Genomic DNA, 25,782 nt, shown 5'->3' on the forward strand with positions numbered 1-25,782 from the left:
TTGTCATTTTTTCGTGTTAATAATGTCTGAGCAGCAGCTTCACCTCTTGAGTTGTAGTCGAACAACTGAAAGATGGCCAGTCAACTTTGCAAAGGGCGTTCCACTGCGCTTCAACACGTCACTGCAATTTAAGTAACTTAATATCTGTTTGAGCTGAAAACACCAATTTTGGTGTTAAAATCTGCAAATTATGTAGCAGATGATGGATTATGAGCCATATACAGCAGATCCATAATCATGCACACAATGCCATGGCGGAAAAATCACAATATTTCAGTGGCCCTGGAGACAGCCATTTTGGTGTAAAAAAGGGGGGCCCTGAAGAGCTCAAGAACAAGGCAATGTCTTTCCCTCCTCAACTTCAGAGCGATATTTACTCTTACATGCAATGACAAAACACAGCCTTCACTAAAATGCACAATAACATTTTCCAGAAAAACTGCACAAAAAAAAGGTATAGCAACACTACCCGCCACACCTCACTCACTGTCACATCAACAACAAAGGCTACTCATTTTCACCCTCAACCATATAACACAGCTCCAGTGTGGCCTCCCAACAACTGGGGATGGGCAAGGCTTGGGCTTCTGTCATGACTATTTACTTTTAATGTGTGTCCCGTTTGAAAATGTTTTTTAAAGAAAAAAAAAATACTTCCATAACCCCGCCTCTGTCGACCACGACATCTATTTCCTACTATCTTTCCATCCCTCTTCTACTTAACCCTTCACTCCCCTGCTCTTGCCTCTAATTCCCTTTCAGCTAGACCAGATGCCTAAGATTGGTTACCCACAATGCACAGATCTCCTCAGTAAGACACCGCCATTTTGGGAAGAGTCATCCCACTGAGAAGGTTCCTTCCTTTTTTTTCACTAGTCCCCTCCTTTCCTTTCTGATGGTCCTTCTGTTGATCTACTGAGATGGCAATATGTTTGTGTAATGCAACCAAAATACCATAACGCACTAAAACAAGATTTTGGTACCTTGAACAGGCTCTCAGTCTGACTGTTTTCATTTGAGTATATCTGTTTGTCCTTTACCCTAGATATCTTAATGCCACGTTTACTATTAAAGTTAATCAGCAAATGCGCAATTGTACCCATGGATTGCCTGGTAGTCAGTAAACAGACTGTTAGAACCCAGCCGGCGTAAGAATTCAATATTCTAGCGTAACTTTAATAATCTTGACTTTCACTTTATTTTCAGAAAGAAATCTGGGGAGATGCAAGATTTAATTTTCTTTTTTCACTTCTCATGTGTGTATGAAGTTAAAGTTAAAGAATCGATACTCTAGAACAGTGGTTACCAACCTTTTGACCTCTGTGGACCCCCAGTTTATCATTACTGGAACTTGAGGATGCCTCACTGGATGATAATTTGAATCTGGGGACCATACACTGAGTCATTACTGAAAGCTGGGGACCTAATCTGTTAATATTATTTAATTTTCTATGCAGTCGTGGACCCCCTGAGGAGGCTTCGTGGACGCCCAGGGGTCCCCAGACAATAGGTTGGGAACCACTGCTCTAAAAGGATGTGAAACACGTCTTGTCATACTCTTGCCATTTTAAATATTCCTACTCATTTCATCAACAGCAGCAAAATGTGGATTTCCACCTGTGAACAGCAGCAGCAGGTAGCATTACAAACTAAGATGTCTTAAATGCTTTCTATATCTAAAATCCTAAATGAGGTCACACGGATTTGAAAGAACTTCTCCCTAATTCGGATTACCTGAAATGTTTTAATCATTTTCCATCCTCCAGGGCTAGAAAACTCCTCTTGGTGCCAATGGTCACTGGTAGGCAGGTCGTTTTCAAGCAACCCTCATCAATTTTATCGAACACAGACATAGACGTGTGTGCGAGTTTTTGACAAGTTTGGGTAGAATTTAAATGGATTTTCTGTTGCAACAGGAGAAAAGAAAAACCGATAGTTGGCGTGGACCAAGCAGACGGACAGTCACAATTTGAGCATAGAAATGTTATGACAAGGCCGAGTTGGAAGCCAAAAGCAGACATTGGGAAAAAAATGTTCAGATCAGCCCTGCTCCCCTGCCTAAGTGAACTCACTTGAAAGTGTACCGGATAGAACGAATATTGATCATTCAGGCTTCTGGAAAAGGCGTTTAACGCTCACATGTGCCACCATGGGGATTTTACACATAAGCATATTAGGCATTCAGGTGTACCCACTGAGCAGTGGGTGCTGACTCAAAGGACAAACTGGATAATTCCCCACCAATCGCTGACCAGGCTATTAAGAATCACGTCAAGTCCTTAAGTAAACCAACCCCTTTTTTATCAGAATACTTTTTGTTCGCTCTAATGTAACTTTTCTTTGTTATAGCTTCTCACAACATTATTTGGCCCTAAAGCCTCTTGCTAATGTTTTGACACTGACAGCTAAACTAGCTGTTACTTCTGCTGAAGTACTTAACTGCAGGCTCTCTCTCTATAGAAAGTACGTAGGAGATAAGGAACTGAATGTGACAGAGTGATGAACAGGACCGAGTGTACGTTTCAGATGTAGAAAAGCTACCCGGCATTTTAATAGAAGCACTTCTTGGAAGGCAGAATGATACGCCAAATCACCTATAGCACAAGGTGAGAAAGTGGTACTTGTCTAGACTTTTGGTAAGGTAGCTTATTACTTTTGGGTCTCAGGACAAGTCAAGGCCTCTCAACAGCTACTCCCAGAAGTTGGCCAAGATTCACTCTAGTAATGTTGGTGATGACGACTGCAGAGACAGTGCTAGGCAGTTCTACTAAGAGGTGGTAACTTCTTCCGCGGCTTTCAAAAAGGCACCAGGGAAGGACATTTGCAGTGTAGCTAACAAGACTCCGCCAAACTTACATATCACACATTAGCTTGCAATTCAGTGGCAGTATGCTTTTTGATTTGGGTTCTCATATTCTTTCAGTTGTGGACCAAAGTCTTAATTATAATCTGGGGATTTGGCAAATATGAATATTTAAAAAAAAAAAAAAAAAGAAAAAGCAGCCCAGTGGATCACTTAGCAGCTGTATGTATCCTCATAATCTTAGACATCGGAGACGAGCTTGGTGAGGAATTAATGGGCTGGTTACTTACCAGTCACCTTCAGTGTTTCGAGTTCTAGACTTCTTCATCACAGTCCTTCTTCTCTCCTGCTCCCATTCTAAAGGATAGGCGACCACTGCTTTTTTAACATTTTCTTGTTTTTCCTGGATATGTTCAGGAACTGAAGTAGTTTGAATAAGATTTTTTAAATCTCTGGCAGATCTTGCATCAGGTACATATTCTTCATTAAGTCTGAGGCAAGACAGGTCAATCATTTATGTCCAGTGAGGCAGAACCGTACTGTTAGCACTGGGACGAGGATTTATAATCAGATATTCCCATTACACAATATACTGGTACTCAGTTTAGTCACCACGGATGGATGGATGGTTGAGTTGGCTTTGCCAGGATTCAGACTTATGGTCTGCAGATTAATGTGTATCGTAGCAGTGATCATGCAAGTTACTGAATTATCCTTCTGGATAAATAACGCATAAACCTAACATTAACCTTGTGCCTAACTCTAGCGCCTTTCCTAATCTTCATCCAAAACATAAACTAATCCTACCCCTCTGCTCTGGCTCTAGGTTAACACTATAAATGAATCCCCTTCTAATTTTAAACAAAGCCCTAAGTATGTAAGTCTATTGCTAGCACTGAATCTAAGCCTAGAGCAAACATTTGTTTTACATTGTCATTTTCGAGAAAAAAAAGGCTTAACAAGTCTTCTACATAACATATTTTAAAGTTAGAGTACAGAATGATAAAATATTCAATATTTGGTGTTTGGGTGGGATAGCTTTCTCTACTAACCTTTATACCACATCAGACCACTAGTTTCCATTAGCATTATGGCATAATGGAGACCCAATCAGTTATTGCACTAAAAGAAAGGTCTAGACCCGAGGCACTGAATAACTTAGGGTTCTCTGATTTGGGTTACTGTGTTTCAAGGTGCATAGTCTTTCTATGTAGTCTGTCACAGTACCTAAAATATTTTGTATTCTTAAGCAGAAGCGGGAATGAAACACATTTCCAGTACTTTACATACTGCAGAGTATTGTAATTGATGGTTTCATATTATAACACAAAGGAAATGCAAATAATATTGCATATTTTTATGTTATAGTAAATAAAGCAGCTCCTGTGGCAGTTTTAGTTAGCTATTTTGACATTTCCATACATATGTTTATTAACACAATAGAAATAATACAGAGGTTTCTTAAGAAAGAAAACTATATACATTCAGCAGACCCAACACAAAACATTATTCAACAACAACGAATCTTATTGTCTCCTATGGAGGCAGAGGGATGTCCTTTCATTTACACTCTTATGCACACCTCACTGAGTGAGTTAGTATGAACACATACAATGTGAACATCGGTATATTTGTTTTAAATTGTTATTTATTGGTTATTATCCAAATGCAGTGCAACTTCAACATGCTTAATCTCTCGTGTTCTGTTGTGTACAGTTGTATACAGATCGACAGTCTTTATGCACATAGCATGATGTTACTTGGAAAAACACTTTAAAAATGTATCAAGTAATAGTAACCAAATGCCAAAACAAACTTAGGGATAACAAAAGTACAGACATGACAATGTACACTGTGGTATACATGTATTGTAATGCAGGGTATTTCTTTTATAATGAACATCCCAGCTGTTTTGTAAAAACTTATCTATTGAGGGCTAAAGTCTTGTTTCTTTTTGTTCTTTTTGGTCTTCATTACATACATCATTTGACACCAGGAACCTCTTTCTAACAAAATGCATTATTGCAGAATAGTAGTGTTTCACAAGGAGGAACTTTAAGATGCATATTACCAATATTGTGGAGGAAATATTCCTAAATACTGAGGCCAAAAGAAATCAAGTACAAAAATACTGTGGATCTTTGTATATAAAAGTATGTGTAGGTTCACCATATTGTACACTGTACATATATGTACCATGACGATATTTGTATCTTCAAAGTATTCTGGATGCGGAGTAAAGAATATTACATCTAGACTTACATATGTATACTTACCATCATAAAATGTCAGCTATTAATATTGAGGCAACAATATTTTTGCAAGACGATATTTCTGTGCTCAATATTCTGACAGCAACCCTTTAAGAATAAAAAAAAAAAAAACATTAAAAGTGAAATGAAGGTTTGTTTTTTATTATTAAACTCAATGTTTCATGTTTATCCAGCTACATCTTCAAATACACTCCCATGTAATAACACTTAAACAAATATGCTGGCATCACAATTGCATCCCATAAGAAGTGGACACCATCCTGTGTCTAGTGGCAGACCAGGACACAGACCATTTACTTGGATATGCTGCCCCTTGCCCTGAAGAGAAGTAAGCAAATACAATACCAAAACAACGAATGAAAGCTATTCTATGTATTCGACCTGCATGCTAAACACAATAGGAGCTGGCACACTTAAGTGCCTGAAAGAATTTGATAGTGCCTTTGGCACTATCTAAGGTTATTCACAAACATACTGGTCTGCAGTCTAAATCTGTCACTGTTGTGTAACATAAGAATAGGAGACCACATCTTGTTGGGGTGTTTTTGGAAGTGTGCTGTCTTTTGCTTTGAGCCTCTGTGGGAATTACTTCTGTGTTGTGCTTGATGACCAGAGGTGCAGTTATCATGTTATGGGAAGCAGAACTTGCAGTGGGATGGATGATGAAGTGGGAGAGATAGCAACATTTTGTTTTAATTTTTGGTATGTTGACTGCTCTGATTTGCTCTGCAGGTCACTTTACCCTGTTGGCATTTTTTTCTTACGTCTTCTCAATCTTATTTCCTATGCTGGCTGTATCAGAAGACTAGCCACTCTGACAGTAGGGATGAATCACAGATCTGTCCAGGTAAACTATGGTACAGTCCTTCTTTGTATGACTGCCATTAAGGGACATCAAATAAAGAGATTTGCCAAGATGCACTGTATTACAATCATTGTTTCATCATAAGAGTATAGCGATGCTCACCATATGTGACTACTGAGGATCTGTAGGGTGGATAGTGTTAGAGTCCTTCAATGACCATTATTGTGATATCTCTTTGGTCTCTGCAGGCCTGTCTGGTTCTGCAGAAACTAACTTTAACTAAGTAGGGTGGTATAGTGTGTATAAATGCAAGCAAGGTTAACTATGTCCTTTCATATATTATATGACTGTCCCATTGATGATGAGGGACCAGATAGTGAACCGGTATTTAAGAAATTATATGGTGACATCAATTATATAATATTGACACTGAGGACTGTCAGAAAGAATAGAGCAACTGTCCTCCATCTTGTAATTAGAGGTAGGCAGTGGGGAGGGAATGTGTTTGCTCTGTCTATGATGTGCTTAGGATTATAGTTAGAGTCCTCTGTCTCGTTAATCAGGATGGGGTCTTCAGGTGGTGATTAGTTGTGAGAACTTCTAATATTGAATGGAGAAGTATATGTTATGATGGGGGCTGCATGGGTTATATAACCCATCTGTATGTCAAGATTATTCAGAGTCCCTGCTGGGCGGGGGTCCCAAGTAGGGTAGGTTGTCTCTCTTTGTCTTCTCGGCATACTGTGCTGGCAGGGACCATTCCATAACTGTAGACTGAGGAGAGATTATCATTCCGGTTTCTATCCCAAAGTCGGAGGTTGATGTAATTATTTCAGGAAGAACCATTTTCACCTCTCATTTGCCGTTTATCTAGTCCCTGTGATTGTATGTGTAAGAATAAAGTATTCATTTTTGTACGAGATGTTGGTTAAGGCTTGGGGCTTACAATGTGACGCCCTGTACTGATAATGTATTCTACAGCTGCTGGCTACTAGGGCCCTGTATACAGTAGCACTGCTACCCTCACACACAATGTCTACTCCCTTAATTCTAAAAGCCCAAGCACTAACTGGAAAACTCTAATAATAAAATAAAAATAATCCCTACTGTGGCTACTGAACTGGGCTGTTTTTCCGTACTTTCTCTTTGGTGTTTCTTAAATGTATTTAAATACTCAGGAAAGTGAGAATGAACTATCTGGACCTAGGTACACAGTGGTGTAGCAAAGGGGATGTGGGGCTTAATGCAAGTAAGGAAAATGGGCCCTGGTTCCCTGGTGTCGTAGTAGTAGTAAAAAAACCTGCTATTTTTGAGTTCTTTGGGCCCTCACACATCACACACCCAGGTGGAGACAAAGCACTAGAGTTGCTATTTTAATGTCCTGACTGGTACACAAATAAGCAAAATCTCCCAAAGCTAGTATTTTTAGCCCTTATCTGTACATACTTCAAACAGCAAACAGAAATAGAAATTATTTTAACTGTTTTCTAGAGCTGCGTTAACGATCCGTGACTGATAAAAGTAATACAGACAGAAGGGTCGAGTAACAAATTAATACATTCGATTTCATTTATAGTATCATGTCCAGGCCTTTGCAAACCAAATGGCCGGTCTTTTTCTTTTGGAAAGGTGGCAACCCTACACGGCACCTACTGCACTATTCGTAGCTACTTCGCTCCCTCAGGGACACGGAGCAGCCTCTGCTGGAGACTGCTCCAAACTCAGTGAGGCTCGGCGTGTCGAGGGCAGGTACCGGCCCCGGTTGGCATCCAGCTGGTGCCCGCGGGGAGAAAGGCTGACAGCGAGACTGGCAGAGGATGAAGCGCAAGAGTGGCAGCGAACGGCACCGGAAGCCGCCAGCAGCGCGCGCTGTTCCCTGGCGAGGCGCGAGAACGCTCGTGAGTCAACGCCAGCTGCGTCGGTTAAACGGACAAACTCCGGGGCTCTGCCTGCCGGGTGCGCGCGCACCAACCGTGCTGTCGCAATTAAACAGCGAAAACTGCCCATACTTGGGCAAGGCGTGGGTTTTTATTTTCATCGTGCCAACGAAGACAGAAAACAATGCGCTCAGTGTACAACACACCAGGCCATGCCTTGGTTAACGGTGCAGCCCTCAAGTAGCTTGGGAAGCTGAAGGCCTGCCATGACCGAAGCACAGGGACCGGCCCGTCAAACATGAGGCGTACTTCAGGGAGCGAGAGCCACTGGCACCGTCGGGGAAACCTCCCGTCTGACATTCCCGCTCAGAAGGGACGGACATTAGCAATACCCGGCATTAGCTGGGCCAGCCTTCCGAGAACGCTGAGTTTTCAGCGGTTTTTGTGTAACGCACTGTTCGCCGTTTACTTACCCTCTAAGCGCTACGGTGACCTCAGCTGGCGATGCTGTCTGCACCTTTTACCTTAGGTTACAGCAAACTTCAAAATCTGGGAACTGCGAGACCCTGTGGAGATGTCACTGGGGTCTCCCTCCATTGAGACTGCGGGCCACCCCCACTGGAACCAAGTGGCACGGTTGACTAAATGGCACTGCAGGGAAATGCAAAGAATTGAGCACATTTTGTGACAGTGTCCCTTCGTTATTTTGTCGTTTTTACACATGGTAACTCTGTCTGGGCATAGGTTTATTCCAATTAGTACTCGAATACCGCAATAAGCAACTGAAAGATGGCCAGTCAACATTTTGCAAAGGCCTTCCCAATGCGCGGGTCGTCGACACGTTTGATCCGTTAGAGCCATAAACAATTGTAACTTTTATGAAACCTGTAGAAGATGATGGATTATATGGCAAATTCATTATCAGGTGGAGAACGCAGCAACCACACAATCACAAAAAAGGGCTTCAACGCCTCGTTAGGGGTAGTAAGAGCTACATAAATATATAATACATAATCCAGAGGCCCTGCTGCAAACAGTGACATGCCAGTAGCTCATTGAGGCCCGGTTTCAATTTGCATTAGGATGCTAGTGGTTGTAAATGTGTAAAGGGAGAAACCACACTGCAAGTACCAGAATTGTAAAAAGCACTGACAATGCCAAAAGCTCTTGCCTATGCAAAAGCATATTGTCTTTGCCAACGTGTTTTAGCCCTGTTGTACACCAGTGTGGCTGCGGTTCAGCATGGTTACAAATTACTGGGGTAAAGGAGAGTGCAGTGTTGCAAAGTGGAGTATAGTGGAGTGTTATGGAGTGAGTTGAGTGGCATGGAGTGAAGTGGAGTGTCATGAAGTGGCATCCAGGGAAGTGGTCTACAGTGCTGTGGAGAAAGTAGAGTGTTCTTGAGTAGAAGAGCATAGAGTACAGTTGAATGGAGTAGAGTGGAGTAGTGTCATAGTAGAGCGTAGTGGCATAGTGTTGTGGAGTTCTGTAGAGTGGAGTGGCATAGAGGGTGTTGCATAGAGTGGAGTAGAGTGTTCTAGAGTAGAGTGACGTTCAGCAGCGTAGATTGTCACAGAGTGGAATGGCATAGAGTAGAGTAGTGTAAGAGAAGAATGGCAGAGTGTTGTAGAGTTGAGTGACGTAGAGAGGAGTGGCACAGAGTTTCGGAGTGGAGATGCATACAGTGGAGTGGTGCAGCGGAGTGTCGTAGTGTGTCATAGAACAGAGCAGTGCTTAATTTGTAAATACCAACGTGCCGGTGTTCAGAGCTCTCCTCTGAAACACAGAGCTACTGCAATTAAATTTGCGAGAACGGAATACTGAGGCAGCGTAATCCTGAAGCCATCTCGGGCCTCTTTAATCCATTTACATCCTCTCTCTGCCCCTTCAGCTCACTCCTGTAACGTTCTGCTTACTCCCATTGTGACGCTTTTACGTTTTTCTCTTCCTCTGTCTTTCCCAAATGTGTCTTTTGCTCGCAGCAAATGCTTGAGGCAGAAGAATAAGCCCCGGCCCTCAAAAATAAGTGCCGGTGCTCAGCACCGGAAACAACAAGCACAAATTAAGCATTGGAACAGAGTGCAGTAAAATGGCATGGAGTGGTGTAGAGGGAATAGCATAGAGCATTGTAGAGTAGAGTCATACAGTGGCAGTAGAGCACTGTAGAGTGGAGTGGCACAGAGTGGAGTACAGAATCAGAGAGGAGGAGAGTTTAATGGAGTAGACTCAGAGTGAAGTATTGTAGAGTGTAGCGTAGTAGAGTAGAGTGGACTAGAGTGAAGTGGCATAAAGTACAGAAGGCGGAGTAGCTTGGTGTAGAGTGCATTGGTTTTGGGTAAAGTGGTGTAGTGTCCACTGACACAGAGTACAGTGACATAGAGTGGTGCAGAGTAGATTGCAGTGGCGTAGAGTGCAATGGGGTAGAGTGGAGTGGTGCATAATGGAGTGGAGTGCAGGGGCATAGTAACATAAAAAAACACAATCAAATAAAATGAAATGATGGACGGAGTGTTGAAACTTTTTAAACACTCACCCCCAGTCACAGATGTGGGTTTAATTTATAGTTATTTTGCTCACCACGTCACCCTAGTTTGGACCCAGCCATATGCAAATCAGTCTTGACCCTGTTCCCCATGAGAACAGTCCAGCCCGAACTGCTAGGCCAGGACCTCCCTGGACAGGAAACAAGTATCCTGGGACCGGTTTCAGTGTATCACCCTTCATCAGCCAGGCTAGCTTGGATCCAGTGGCGCAGCAAGCAAGGGACCCACGTGGGCGCGCAAAGCAACATCACAAAACAAAATAAAATAAACACTCACCCCCAGTCACATATCTGGGGTTAATCCATCATTATTTTGCTCGCCACCTCAACCCAGTTTGGAGCCAGCCATATGCGAATCAGTCTTGACCCTGTTCTCATGGGAACAGTCCAGCCTGAACTGCTAGGCCAGGTCCTCCCTGGACAGAAAGCAAGCATCCTGGGACCGGTTTCATGGTGTCACCCTTCATCAGCAAGGTTAGCTTGAATCCAGTGGGGCAGCAAGCAAGGGACCCACGTCTGGGCATACCCCTGACACTTAGGGCGCACAATGCAACATCACAAACCAAAATAAAATGGTGGACGGGGTGTTGAAACTTTTCAAAGTCTCACCCCCAGTCACAGATCTGGGTTTAATCCATTGTTATTTTGCTCAGGGAACAGGGTCAAAACTGATTTGGATATGGCTGGGTCCAAACTGGAACGGCATGGGTAGCAAAAAAACGATGGATTTAGGCCCAGATCTCTGTACTGGGGGTGAATGTTTGACATTGTTCAGCATTCCGCCCATCACTTGTTCTTTTTGCATTTGCTGCCCCAAGTGGGAAGGGTATGCCCAGACGTGGGTCCCGTGCTCCCCATGCCACTGGAATCAAGCTATCCTGGCTGATGAAGGGTGATACCCTGAAACCGGTCCTAGGATGCTTGTTTCCAGTCCAGGGAGGACCTGGCTTGGCAGTTCAGGCTGGACTGTTCCCATGGGGAACAGGGTCAAGACTGATTTGCATATGGCTGGGTCCAAACTGGAACGGCATGGGTAGCAAACAAACAATGGATTTAGGCCCAGATCTCTGTACTGGGGGGTGAATGGCAAGTGGGAAGGGTATGCCCAGACGTGGGTCCTGTGCTCCCCATGCCACTGGAATCAAGCTATCCTGGCTGATGAAGGGTGATACCCTGAAACCGGTCCTAGGATGCTTGTTTCCAGTCCAGGGAGGACCTCGCTTGGCAGTTTGGGCTGGACTGTTCCCATGAGGAACAGGGTCAAGACTGATTTGCATATGGCTGGGTCCAAACTGGAACGGCATGGGTAGCAAAAAAACGATGGAATTAGGCCCAGATCTCTGTACTGGGGGTGAATGTTTGACATTGTGCAGCATTCCGTCCATCACTTGTTCTTTTTGCATGTGCAGTGGCGTAGGATGAAGTGTAAGAGTGGAGTGGCGGAGGACAGAGAGGAGTTGTGCAGTGCAGAGGTGTAGCGTAGAGTGCGGTGGCATAGAGTGGTGTGGAGTGCAGTGTTGTGGAGTGCAGTGGTGAAGAATAGACTAGAGTGGTGTGATGCAGGGTAGTGTAGCATAGAATGTAGAGTGCAGAGTGCAGTACAGTGGCATAGAGCGGAGTGGGGCAGAGTAGAATGGCGTTGAGTTCAGTGGCGGAGAGTGCAGTCCTGCATAGTTGAGTGTCAGAGTGCAGTGGCGAAGAGTGGTGTACAGTAAAGTGGTGCAAAGTAGAGTGGTGCAGTAGCAAAGAATGTAGTAGTGTATAGTAGAGTGTTGTAGAGTGCACTGGCAGACAGTATAGCAATGCAGAGTAGAGAGGCTAGATTGAAGTGGCTTAGAGTGCAGTCTCAGAGTACAGTGGTGTACAGTAGATTTGAGTGCCATAGAGTGTGTTAGAGTGGTGTAGAGTAGAGTGAAATGGAGCACAGTGCAGTGGTGCAGAGTTCTGTGGCAGAGAGCGCAGTGTTGAGGAGTAGAGTGACGTAGAGTGTAATGGTGTAGCGAAGAGTGGCGTACAGTGCTGTAGAGTATAGTGGAGCATAGTGCAGAGGTGCACAGTAGATTGGCGTAGAGTGCAGTGGCATAAAGTATAGTGGTTTTGAGTAAAGATGTGTAGAGTGCATTGGCATAGAGTGCAGTGGTGTAGCGTGCAGCTGCATACAGCAGAGTGGCATAGAGTGCAGTGGGGTAAAATCCAGTGCCGCAGGGTAGACTGCAGTGGCGTAGATTGGAATGGTGCAGAGCAGAATAGAGTGGTGTAGTGTTCAGTGGCGTAGAGTAAATAGCTTTTAGAGTAAAGTGAGGTGGCACAGAGTACAGTGTCGTGGAGTGCAGTTGTGCAGAGTAGATTAAAGTGGCTTAGACTGAATTGGCTTAGAGTACAGTGGCAAACACTGCAGTGGTGCATAGTTGTGCGGGATAGAGTGCACTGGCATACAGTAGGCTGGTGTAGAATTGAGAGGGGTCAATAGAAGTGGCGTAGAGTGGAGTGGTGCACAGTACAGTGAAGTGACACAGTGTGGAGTGGCATAGTGTGGAATGGTGCAGAGTAGAATGGAGTGGAATGGGGTGGTGCAGAGTAAAGTGGAGTGGGGAAAGTGGAGTTTGCATGATATGATAGCGCACTGTGATTATAGACAATACATGAAATGGCCATTCAGTTTTACAGATACGATAATGTGTGGAAGTGTCATCACTTAGTATACAGATTTGTTATGATCATGTTAAAATAATTGTTTCCACCACACTTCAGAATTAACAAAAATGTGCTTCATTTGTGCATTCCTTATTCTAATATAAACTGAAAGATTCTAAAACTGAAAAAAGATAACCTCGTGCTCTGTGCACCACTATACTCTACAGCACTGTACGCCACTCTTCTCTACACCATTACACTGTACGTCACTCTACTCCTCAACACTGCGCTCTCTGCCACTGAACTCTGCACCACTGCACTGTGCTCCATTTCAATCTACTCTACCCCAAGTGGCCAGCATGATTGTTACATAAATCCTCTCACTTTGAAGTCAGAGAAAGAAAAGTAAACACTAAGCTCCCTGGAAGACAGGGCCTGACATTTGAACTACCTTTGAATGCATAACAAATGTGACAAGATGTAAAGGCCTGTTTACAGAAATTCAGTACTGGTGGAAGAATACAGTAAATAGGACTAGGCAGGTGAAGGGAGAAACTCAAGCTGCACACCCTAAAACAAATAAAGCCTGCAAATAGAAAGCAAGCAAATGTGAGTTATAAAACCACAACGTCAATAGTACGCAATGAGCAGAATGTATTCCCAAGAAAGCTTCCCGAATGTCCCAAAGAGGTTGTTTCAAACCAGACCGCTGTCTTGGTCGGTAGGCTTTGACCTAAAGACTGGACTGAATTGGCTGCTCATTCATGAATCTGGGGAACTTAACCCACCTTATCTGCAGAATACCCAAACAAAAATGTTACTGGGATACTCCAGCTGAAACGCCTGTAACAGCGCTTGACTGTAAACAAAGAACCTAATGCATTCTGGGTGTTGCAGCCTTGGCTTACTTCAACCCACCCTATTAGACAACAGTGCCAGAGGGTAGAGGTGGTTTGTAGCAAGAAAGAGCTGGCCTGAAGCATGATGTCCCTGGCGACAGGATGTCCTCAGACCCCAAAAGGCAGCTGCAAACTGACTTTGTTTGAAGCCCTTTTAATAACTCTCTGACATTGGTGGCATAAAAGCACTTTTTCGCTTAGTGGAGAATGAGGGTGGCGAGCAGACAGGAAGGCTTATGACTTTACCAGGGATTTAGATTTCAGCCAAAAGCCTCCCACAGCATCCCCTGAAAAGAAGGCTGGAACAGAAAGGATTCTTTGTCTCCCGGCCCGCTGCACTCTAGGCCCCGGGCTCCTGCTCAGCTGGCTGGCATCTTTCCGGGGTAGGGCGAGAAGATGTAGGACTCGGAATGGTGGCGATGTTGCGGATGCTGATGGGAGGGAGAAAGTGCTGGTGAAGACAGGAAAACATGACAAGCGCGAGAACAGTCAAACTGCGCAAACTTTAAAAGGGAGAAAAATAAGCCAGGTGGCCGTGGAAGAAGAGAGAAAGAGATGGGGCAAGGGCTGGGGGAGGGCCAGCCGTAAATTGTATGCTAAGGGTATTGTGGGTAGATGGGGGCTGCTGTGAGGGATTCCTACATGTAAACCTCAGTCTCAAACTACTTATTTGCGCCAGTTGAGTTCTGGCCCTAAGGGAATAGACACACTGTCGACAGATCAAGTCACATATTATTTCTTCTGAAGCCCTTACACTATTTAAATCCATAAAAATTTAAGAACAATACTAATCATTTCATTGTAAGTGTACTGCTCCATATAAAAACAGAAAATAAAAAAACACGTTTAACTCCAGCGACATTACATACATGTAGCATGATTGCCATTTTTCTAAAGAGTACTTATTCCTTGAATTTTACAACTTTGGCACGAGTGATTTTAGTTACACCCTCGGAAAAAAGCACAGCTGCCCGGCACACTGAAAAGTCCTCATTTTGTAAATATAACCATCAGCGATTAAGGGCCTGTTTAGGTCCTGGCGGACCTTGTCTGTCCTACAGTGGTGCGGTACCCAAGACCGCAAGCCACTATGGCCGTGGACCGTCCACCATATTTAGAGATCTCCAGGTGCCTGGGATCTGTGTGCTGTAAAAGGGTTATTTAGAGGGCACCGTGTTTAAAGTGTTCGTTCTGCGAAATTTCTTTTGCTCAGTTTTTTGTCCCTGAACAAAAAAAAATTGACCCGACTCTATGCATTTTCATCCTGCAAGAGGAGGGAGGCCTTTCTGCATTTTGCATGCCAGCGTTTAGCTTCCAAGGAAACAGAAACAGAAGGATAATTGAGAATCCTGCCAGGTTAAAGGTTTGCACCAACAGGGCTAGGGAGGCTATGCGGTGGGAAGCTGATGATTCCCCAACCAGAGTGTCAGGGGTTTGCCAGTTTGGCTGGGCAGGCGCACCATCGATTTACAGCAGTGTTCTCGCTATTCTAAACTCCACATCCTCTATAAAGTGAAAACATTGGTGGATGTCATATCGAATACATTAAGAATCCATTGATCTCAATGTCACTCTAAATATAGCGGCCGGAGCATCTACATACTCCAGTCCCTATCGCCTGACTCTAAATAACACCATAACAAATGTTGGGCAGGTGTAACACAGGCAGTTAAGGTCTCCCTTCTTGAACTGCAAAGGCTACACCTACAACAGATAATCTGCTTTGTTTCTATGCACGTGTAAATTCGTATGCTGTTTGTAATAGGAAACTAAAGGAGAGCTAATGCTTCGGAGCATAGAACAGTAGCCAAGAAAAGTCATATTTACAAAAACGCTTAATCTTCAATAATGTTTGACAACAACTTAATAACGTGGGAAGCAGCTTGGCGCCACCTACTCAAAGGTGTTTAATGGCATGATGCTGCTATAATTTAATACAGTGGTTCCCAACCTGTTGTCCGGGGACCTCTGGGGGGTCTGCGAAGCCTCATCAGGGGGTCCGCAACTGCTTAGAAAATTAAATAATATTAACAGGTTATGTCCCCAGCTTTCAGTAATGACAGTGGAGAGGTCCCTGGATTCCAATAATGATTAAGTGTGGGTCCCCGGGTTCCAGTAATGATAAAGTGGGGGTCAACAGAAGTCAAACGTTTGGGAACCACTGGCTTAATACATTTCCATAAAATGTTATTAATGCGTAAATCAAAGACTGATATAATGTGCATTCCAGGCTAAAGATGATGAGCCTCACAAACAATTATGTTTTTGCTATTAGGACATCTCAACGTCCTAAAAGTCCCTTGAAAATACTTCTGGCATTTTTAAAAGTTCTATCTTTTGCTTTCGAAATATTAACCACATTTTTCACTGGATTATATATTTGCCTGCAATTAAATAACTGTTGTAATCCAATCGGTTTTTCATCTAAAAGAAAAATCCCATTGTGTCAAATTTGGAGAAAATCTCTTGCTTTCCTAATTCAGTATGCTCTCAAGATCTGCTGTCTTTGAGACGAATACAGGAGGAACCACCCTGTTTTAGTTTTTAGTTAGACTGTATTTTTTAGGGGAACTGATCACCCTTACCGAGCCATAATTACACCCAAGTCAAGTGATTGTATTAAACTCAATAGGGATTTATAAATATCACAGGTGTCCACCTTGAGCCGAAGAACCTTCTCTGTCTATTCATTGAAAGGAGACCCAGCAGTAAATAAAGCAGGAAAAAGGTCCATGTCAAAAAGTGAGCAGACTTGTCAGCTAACATAAAGCATGTCTGAGTATCACAGATGGTCGAATTACCTGGTTTAAACCTCTCTGTTCTGCTGGGTGAATTCACTCATCACTAACCCGAGTTTGGAGTTCATTTAGAAGTATTCTGACGAAAATATTAGCATCCTCATCTATCACAGTGGTACTTCGTAGATTTTGCCAGATCTTGTTTGTTTCTTTACCTTGTTATCCACATGCCTCAGAGTAACTCTTAAAAGGACATAAATTCCACTCAGTATTGTAAATATCTAGAATCATTCACAAAGCGGATGATCCCAAGTCTTTTCGACCCACCTCCAAGACAGCATAACTAAGTTTCAATGAGCAAACTTCGGGCATAATTACAGCAATGTCATAACCTTTCTACTGTGAACAGAGGAAAACGTATCAGAGACTGGAGCCAATGCCAAGCTCATTGCCTCACCCATTTACGTGTAATCGCTGCTGCCACTGACATGCCACCAGTACTCATGAAATCAGAGAACTTTGTAAAACAGGGTATGAGAGGTAAACTGGATGTCAGGAGCAAGTGCAGCCATGTTTCAAAACCATAGGAGCCACCAAAACGTCTATTTGCTGTGCTCCGTTGGACAGCGGAAAACTTACCACAGATGCCAACTGATCCTCTGAAAGCACTTTGGCATTGTAGGAAGGTAGCCTCTTTCTAGCATAGTCACCCCCACTTTTGGTCTGTCAGTGTGTTTGACTGTCTACTAGGATCCTGCCAGTCAGGACCCCAGTAGTTATGTTCTCTCCCTTAAATTATGGTTGTTGCATACTGGTAATCCAGTATTTCACCCACAATTGGCATACTGGTGCCCCCTTATAAGTCCCTAGTATATGGTACTGAGGTACCTAGGGCACTGGGGTTCCAGGGGATTCCTATGGGCTGCAGCATACCTTTTGCCACCCATAGGGAGCCCATGCAAAGGCTTCTTTCTGCAGGACTGCCATTGCAGCCTGTGTGAAAAGGTGCATGCACCCTTTCACTGCCATTTACACTGCACCAGGTCACTTACAAGTCAACCCCATAGCAGGCCCTCTAGCCATGAGGGCAGGGTGCAGAGTGCCTGTGTGTGAGGGCACCCCTGCACTAGCAAAGGTGCTCCCACAACCTCTAGAACATTATCCCGAACTTCGTGAGTGCGGGGACACCATTTTACACGCAAACTGGATATAGGTCACTACCTATGTCCAGCGACATAATGGTAACTCCGAACATAGCCATGTTTGGTAGCAAACATGGAGGAATCATACCCCAAGGCTTTTGCAAGCATTGGTTGTATGATTCCATGCACTCTGAGGGCTCCTTAGAGGACCCCCAGTACAGCCATTACAGCTTTCTGAGATTTTCCAGGCAGCCCCAGCTGCTGCCACCTCCTAGACAGGTTTCTGCCCTCCTGTTGCTCAAGCAGCTCGAGCTCAGGAAGGCAAAACAAAGCATTTCTTTTGGGAGAGGGGTTTTACACCCTCTCCCTGTGGAGATATGTTACAGGCTTGGGAGGGGTAGCCTCCCGAAGTCACTAGAAATGCTTTGAAGGGTACATTTGGTGTCCCCCTAGCATAATCCATTCTACACCGGTTCAGGGACCCCCAGTCCCTTCTCTGGCGCAAAACTGCACAAAGGAAAGGGGAGTGATCACTCCCCTGTCTATCACCACCCCAGGGGTGCTGCTCAGAGTACCTTAAGAGGGTCCCTGGGTTTTTCCATCTTGGATTTTAAGTTGGGAGGGAACTCTGGGAGCATCTGAGTGGCCAGTGCCAGCAGGTGATGTCAGAGCCCTCCCCTGATAGTTGCTTACTAGTTTAGCTGACCAATCCCCCTTTCAGGGCTATTTAGGGTCTCTTGGGGGGTTCTTCAGATTCGGTTTGCAAGACTCTATCAGGAATCCTCTGCATCCTCTACTTCACCTTCTTACAGAAGAAACTGCATCTGGACCCTCCAGGATCTCTACAAACTGCAACAAAGAAGCAAAGATGACTTCTGCAACATTGTATCTTCAGCTTCCACCTGCAACTGTTCCCAGGTTGTGCATCCTCAGAGGACAGCTTGTCTTCAGACTGCACCAGAAGAGCGAAGGAATCTTCTTTGGAGTAAAGGAGTCACTCCCCTGCTTCAGCAGGCACCTCCCTACAACGACGAACGGCTGCTTGGGTCTCCTCTCCTGATGATTTGCGTGGATCCTGCATCACGGGTGGTGGACTGAAGTGGTCTTGACAGTCCTGACGCCCTACTGTTCAACTCTGGTGGAGGTAAGAGCTTGCCTACCCATGCAAGGCAGTACCTCCCGTGCACCGCATGTTTTGCAGTTGCCAAGGATTTTTGGCATCATTCCTCCAAGTTCTTCGTGCACCATGCACCTCTGGCCCCAGCACTCCATCCTGCAACGCTCAGCTTCCTGAGTGGTTCTCCGGCGGCATAGGATCCCTTGCTGTAGTGCTGTGTGAGCCTCCTTTTGCACCTCCTTTGTCCCCGTGCTGTGGGACTCCTGAGCATGCTGCCTGGTCTCCTGTGGGCTCTCTGAGTTGCTGAGAGCCCCCTCTGACTCCCTCTCCTGGGTAGAGTCCACCAGGTCCCCCCTGGTCCCGGGCAGTGCTATTTCCCACTAACTGTGAGCTTTGCGCGTGCCAAGGTTTGTTGGTGGAATCCAACGACGCAAACCAGACTGCAATCTTCCATCCGGCGTGGGACATCATTTGCACCAACCAGGAACCCGCATCTGTCTTCTTGGGTGCAGTATTGACTGTTGTTCTCCACCAGTGGTTCCTATTTTGCACCTTCATCTGGGTTAACAGGGGCTCTTGTTCTCCCTGGACTCTTCTGTGCTTCTTGGACTTGGTACCTTGCTTCCACAGGTCTTCAGGTCCAGGAATCCACAGTTGGTGTCTTGCAGTCTCTTCTGGTTCTTGCATAATCTTCTTTCTCGTGTTCTTGTGTGTTATAGGAAATGTACTGTTTTATTCCTACTTTCCTGGGTTCTGGGGTGGGTTCTATTACTTAGCTTTGGTGTTTTCTAATACTCCCAGCGCCCTTCTACACACTACACTTGCCTAGGTGGGAAACCAACATTCACATTCCACTTTTTTAGTATATGGCTTGTGTTCCCCCAGGCCCATTTCTAACTATTGTGATTTCACTATTTGCACTGTTTTCTAACTGTTTGTACACCTGATTTTGCATACTAGTGTATATAATTTGTGTATTACTTACCTCATAAGGGAGTATAGTCTCTATGGCATTTTTGATATTTGTACCACCTAAATAAAGTTCCTTTATTTTTGTAACACTGAGTATTTTCATTCATGTGTGTGAGTACTGTGTGACTACAGTGGTACTGCATGAGCTTTGCATGTCTCCTAGATAAGCCTTGGCTGCTCAGCTACAGCTACCTCTAGAGAGCCTGGCTTCTAGACACTGCCTACATTTGACTAATAAGGTATAACCGGACCTGGAATAAGGTGTAAGTACCTTAGGTACCCACTACAAACCAAACCAGCCTCCTACAGGCATCACCTCCCATTCATCCCTCAATTACTGTCCTACCACTCAAGCAACTGACAATCATCCGATTTAAGAGAAATATAGTGGCAACCATGCCAGGTGTGATAACATTCTTTCAGAACTCGGCTTGCTGTTGACACCCACTCTAAAACAATATACCAAATGATAATATATATTTATCATGCTGAAGCAATACATAATGTACCATGACATATAGTTAGCCAATGGTAGAACATACAGTAATATATGGGGACACAAATTTTAACACACTGTATAGTCTAACATAAAACAAAGTGCAATAGAACAATATTTTTAAGTGTAACATCCTTTATCACAACATAATATATTGGATAAAATATAAATTGGGGAACCAGCTGAAACACAATGTTCCCTGTAGAGAGTTTCATTGAGCCAACAACAAATTCTTGACAGTATTCACATAAAATTACAAGAATTGGCAAAGCAAAAGGTATTGTCTTGGCAAGCTGGTTTATTGGTTATTTTTTATTGCAAGCACAAGCCACAAAAAAACATGTTGCCACCATATGCTTGCAATAACATATGTGGATGGTGTAAGCAAAATATGAATGACAATCTACCAGACCAAAAGATGTAGGCCGTTGAACAGAGGCCCAGTGTATATTATCAATGATTTTATGGGACAAAGTAGTCGGACAAGACAGTTAATATTGTCGCAAAGTACACGCCCACACAAAGACTACACCCATACGCGTTAGTTGGACACAAGAAGGAATACATACCAACTATACAGGTTCTTGAGGACTGATCCACAGTTTGGGATCACTGAAGTGCATACAGCACTGCATGAGCCCACAAAGCATTATTAACACTTAAAGCACTTATCACATGAGCAGTAGCGGCTCCTCCGTTTGGGTAGCGGAGTGCCCCCCCCCCCATGCACTGTGCACTCCCCTCACTGCGCATTTATGTTTGGCCGGCTGTCGCGGGCCGGCCAGACATACATGCGCAGCAGGCTCCCAGTCTGCCTGGGAGTGCCCTGGCTGGGTGCTCCCAGCCAATCCTAACGCTGCTCGGAGCAGCGTCAGGATTGACCCAGGGCAGGCTGAGAGCCTGTGCATGCCTGCAGGACGGAAGGGAGGAGCAGTGTGCGAGAAGCAGCACGGAGGTAAGTTTATTATCATTTTTTTAAAATTAAAATGTCTTTACCTCCCTGCCCTCTCCCCTCTCCACTTGTGCCACCCCGTATCACCCCCTGTAACCCCGGTGAGCCACTGCTGCAGATGAGACATGCCATCTGTGAATCAAATACCATCCCTACTCGCGAGTCGCTGATTGGTTGTGCAAAGCTAGTCTAGCTCCAACACAAACCTCTGGACATCATAGGCTAACCGAATATTCCTTTAATAAAGTGAACGCGATTAGTACTTGCTAGATTTGCAGGTTGATAGTCCTACAAGTTAATCATTCATCATTGCGTACTCGTAACTGGGCAATTTCATTTACCTGTAACCAACCATTACGTATCCCAAACACCTCAATTATCGAGTAAGAACCCAACCAATGTATTCTTGTGTGTTATTACCGTTTATGGATTCTGCAGGGAAATACAAACCACACCCACCATCACTTCAACGATCAACTGTTAAGTCATACCCATCAGTAGCTTAATCATCGAATGGTTACACTTTATCCACATCAGAGATTGCAACTCCAACGTGTAAACCCGATGCACCAAAACTACTCACTATTGTGTTTGCATTTAGCATTTTTGCAATGGTGCTCATGTGCACCATTTTGTATGCCCGAGGACGTCCAACTCTTCCAACCCCCACTCTGTTCACGTTGCAACTCCTTTCACGTTATGGACTTTCTGGATGCAAATCACAGCTGTCGACTCTTCACAACCAGTGCACACTGGACAAGCCACTGCAGCATGTCTCCTTACTCTTCGATGTACAGCAGAGTGCCTGATACCAACTGGGTCGCACACACTGACCTACAGTATTTAATAGCCCCAGATGCACTTCCCTAGATCAACTGTTTACCTACCAAGAATCATGTGCCAGCCATCAGCTAAGCACCCACTTCACTCACCATCGTCCATGCCCTTACCAACTCTAGTGTCCAAAAATGTATTCAGTGGCGCTCCCAGTCTGAAAGGCCGAGATCATCTGGCCTTCGATCAGAACTGCACTCAGTCAGCCATATTAAAGCATGCTACTGTCTCTAGAGGATGGAGAGACAGCAAGTGGGGTTAATTTATGATAAACAGAACACATCTACAATGCATTATGTCCAAGCATAGAAATCAGTTAATGCCCCCCAACAATCACCACCTATTCCCTACTCCAAAGATCTCTGCGAAGGCACACACATTCCACCACAAGCCAACACTCCACTCATAAGCTCCATGTTATGGATCATGTACCCAGTCACAATACAAGGCCTTACCTACTGTAACACATGCTAGATCATATGGATTGGCCATACCCAGCATCACTGAACTAACACTCTAAAATTCTTACAGCTGGTATAACAACGCAGGTGTTACTTGATTCACTTGGTATGGAAGGAAGATTGCAGTCTATCCCTCACCTTGACTGAAGTACTGAATTCTTCTAACAGCAGTTGCTGTCAACCAACTGACCACGTTGGCTCTGGAACACCCACACAAGTGCAGGCGGGATGTACAACAAATCCCCAACAATGAACTGTGGAAAGGTGCATACAGCTCCAAAGCAGAGAGGAGTTGATAGTGAAAGAGGCCACGTTTTGTCAGCTATTGTTCCCTATAGGGCAACAAAATCAAAAAGTGGGGTTGTATATGAGTTTATGAAGCTGGTTGGTGAGATTAAAGATTAGAGAGAGGAGATTAGGTGCTGTAAGGTTGGAGCTGTGACTTTCAAAAACCGAGGTTGTGATGTTTTGAAATTTTGGAATGAACTGAAGGCAATTTGCAGAAATACAATAATGATTAAGGCAAACTGCAGGTAACATTGGTGAGTCTGCAAGATGGGGATGTGGAAGTATGCATTCTGCAAGTCCATCGCTACCATCCACTCGCCAGGGCAGCGAGTAGACTGTGTACAGATAGAGGAATTATGCAAATCAATCTGAAAACAAACTTTTATAGAAACAACTTAGACAAACCAATAGTGAATCAGTCTCATGGGGAGGCAAAAGCAAAAAGGCGATCAACATTAGGTGAAATAAAGTAATCAGGCAAAGTTCACAGATAACAAAATGCATCCGAGTTTTTTCAGTAATACAAGGTTAAATGCAAATTGTTAGACGGTTAAATTTGTTCATTGATAACTATTTCGGGCAATACCCAGCAACCTACTGGAGACAAATATATCAACAAAACAATGAGGTCAGAGGCCTCAAAGAACTTGCTGTCACGGGGACAGATCAGCGTAATACAGCTCTAACCTGCAGATTTACTGTCACTTACTTAGTCTACACTTAAAGATCAATTTCAATAAAAGAACAACTTCAAAGCCACATAAATTGATTTTTGTGCTTCAAATATGTCCCCAGCCATTCATTTAGCATGTGTTGAATTTATCTTATTTTCATAACTGCTTTAGGGAGGAGACTGAAGTGAATTACCCAGGATAATACGTTCAGCACTGAAAAAGGGGATGGCTTAGCCAGTGCCGAACTTTGACCATATCCAAGTTTAAGCCTTCACTAGCTTGCCCACCAGCACCAAAGACTCCAAGCACATTAAGCAGCCCCAGCACTGTAATACAACCAGAATTTGAAGTAGTGCTTCTGTAATAGGCAAAACCATACAGGGGTTTAGAGAAGGTCCACAAAATTGCCTCAAAAAGTACTGGATATGGCCACAATTCTAGAGGAGGCATGCCAACATGGCGAATTTGTAAATTCACCAAAACATTCTTGCACCAGCCATAAAAATGCCACACTCAGGCCAAAGCTATCCCTGGGCCATGGCAGCATGAAAAGACCGTCTGCAACACTCAAGCACCGGTTACCTCTTTGCAAAGAGGTGGAAGCTACCAGGTTACGGGTTGTGCCATTATCTTTGAGAGAGATTTCTTTCTGAAAGGGACTAATCCAAGTTGGTTATTTTTGAAGCATGCATAGGCCCGAGTGAGAAAGACTACTCTGGACCAGACACTGACACGGGAAAGAATAATAATCCAGAGAAGTACTGCATATTCAATGACTTAGAAGACCCTATTTGGATTTTTGGCTCAACACAACATTTCATATGATCTTGGGCAGGTTGTTTCACATCACTGGGTCTCAGCCAATAGACGCTTTGTCAGTTAATATGAAAGGAAAGATTCATGCCCCTGGAAATGTACATACCACAAAAACGTCTGCTGATATTTTTCGATCTGGCCCACAGACAGCTTTAGCTAGTATAGTTGCCTCACGTAAGCCAAAAAACATCATGGATAAACAAATATATATATATATATATATATATATATATATATATATACATAGTACACTTTGGGGGTCTACCCTCTTCGTCCATTGGTCAGTTCTACTGTCATTCACAGTCTGTTAAACAAAACAGTATACAGCATGGGCAATGGGTCAGCACACCAAGCATTGCTTGCTTGCTTCAACAATGGTGGCATTTTGCATTATCTAAAATGAGTACACTTCACAGCTTTGGCATGTAGGCCAAAACGTTACATGATAAATGAATTTTTTTCTTTCCATTCTTTATCAGAGTTTGATTTGTTTTAGACTCCGCTACACATTTAAACCAGTGGTTCCCAACCTCTGGTCTGGGGATCCCTTGGGGTCTGAAAAGCCTCCTCAGTGGGTCCGCAGACGGCTTAAAAAATTATAAAATATTAACAGATTAGGTCCCCAGCTTTCAGTAATGACTTAGTGAGGGATCCCAGGACTCTAATAATGAGTCAGTGGGTGGCCCCAGGTTCCAGTAATCATAAAGTGGAGGTCCACAGAAGTCGAAAGGTTGGGAACCACTGATTTAAACTATTCCTTCAGGATACAGTAATTTAAACACAGCAATGCCTTTTCTTTCTGCCAACAAGAATTATATTTTCCTGTACTGTGCAGTGAAATAAAAAAGGGTTTCTATATCTGGTCGAAGCACACCTCCATGCTAGGAAGCATCCACCCTGTTCTATTACAATTATATATTATGGTTCAATAATTTGTAAATATTTATTTTTAGCATATGACCACTACATTAAAGTGACAGCCTTTCCCCCCCATTCTTTTTATTTTGTGGCATTGGTTATTATTAAGAAAAGCAGAAGCTTGCTGAGGCCAGGCCTTTTGGCTTTACCAGTGTTCATTTAAGGGAAATTTCTAAGGAATCGAGGGGGAAAGCTTGAGGTATGCAGCCTTTGTGTATTTTCTGTTTCAACTTTAAGAATTTGAGACTCTTGCCTAAGATAATGACTGCAGGGTCTTGCAAGTGAGGTACTGTAGTGGACATGCTTAACAAAAGATGCATTTGGGAAAGACAGAGGAAGAGAAAAAGGAAAAAGCGTCACAAATGGAGAAAAGCAGAAAGATCCACAAGTGAGCTGAAGGGGCAGGGAGTGCTATAAATGGGTTGAAGAGGCCCGAAATTGTTTTAGGGGTTGGGCTTCCTCAGTATTCGGTGTTCGCACATTTAATTGCAGAAGCCCCCTTTACACATTTCTCTTTATTCTTTTCCTTGTAAATAAAAAC

Source organism: Pleurodeles waltl, chromosome 12 (genome assembly GCF_031143425.1).
Source record: "Pleurodeles waltl isolate 20211129_DDA chromosome 12, aPleWal1.hap1.20221129, whole genome shotgun sequence".
NCBI classification, from domain to species: domain Eukaryota; kingdom Metazoa; phylum Chordata; class Amphibia; order Caudata; family Salamandridae; genus Pleurodeles; species Pleurodeles waltl.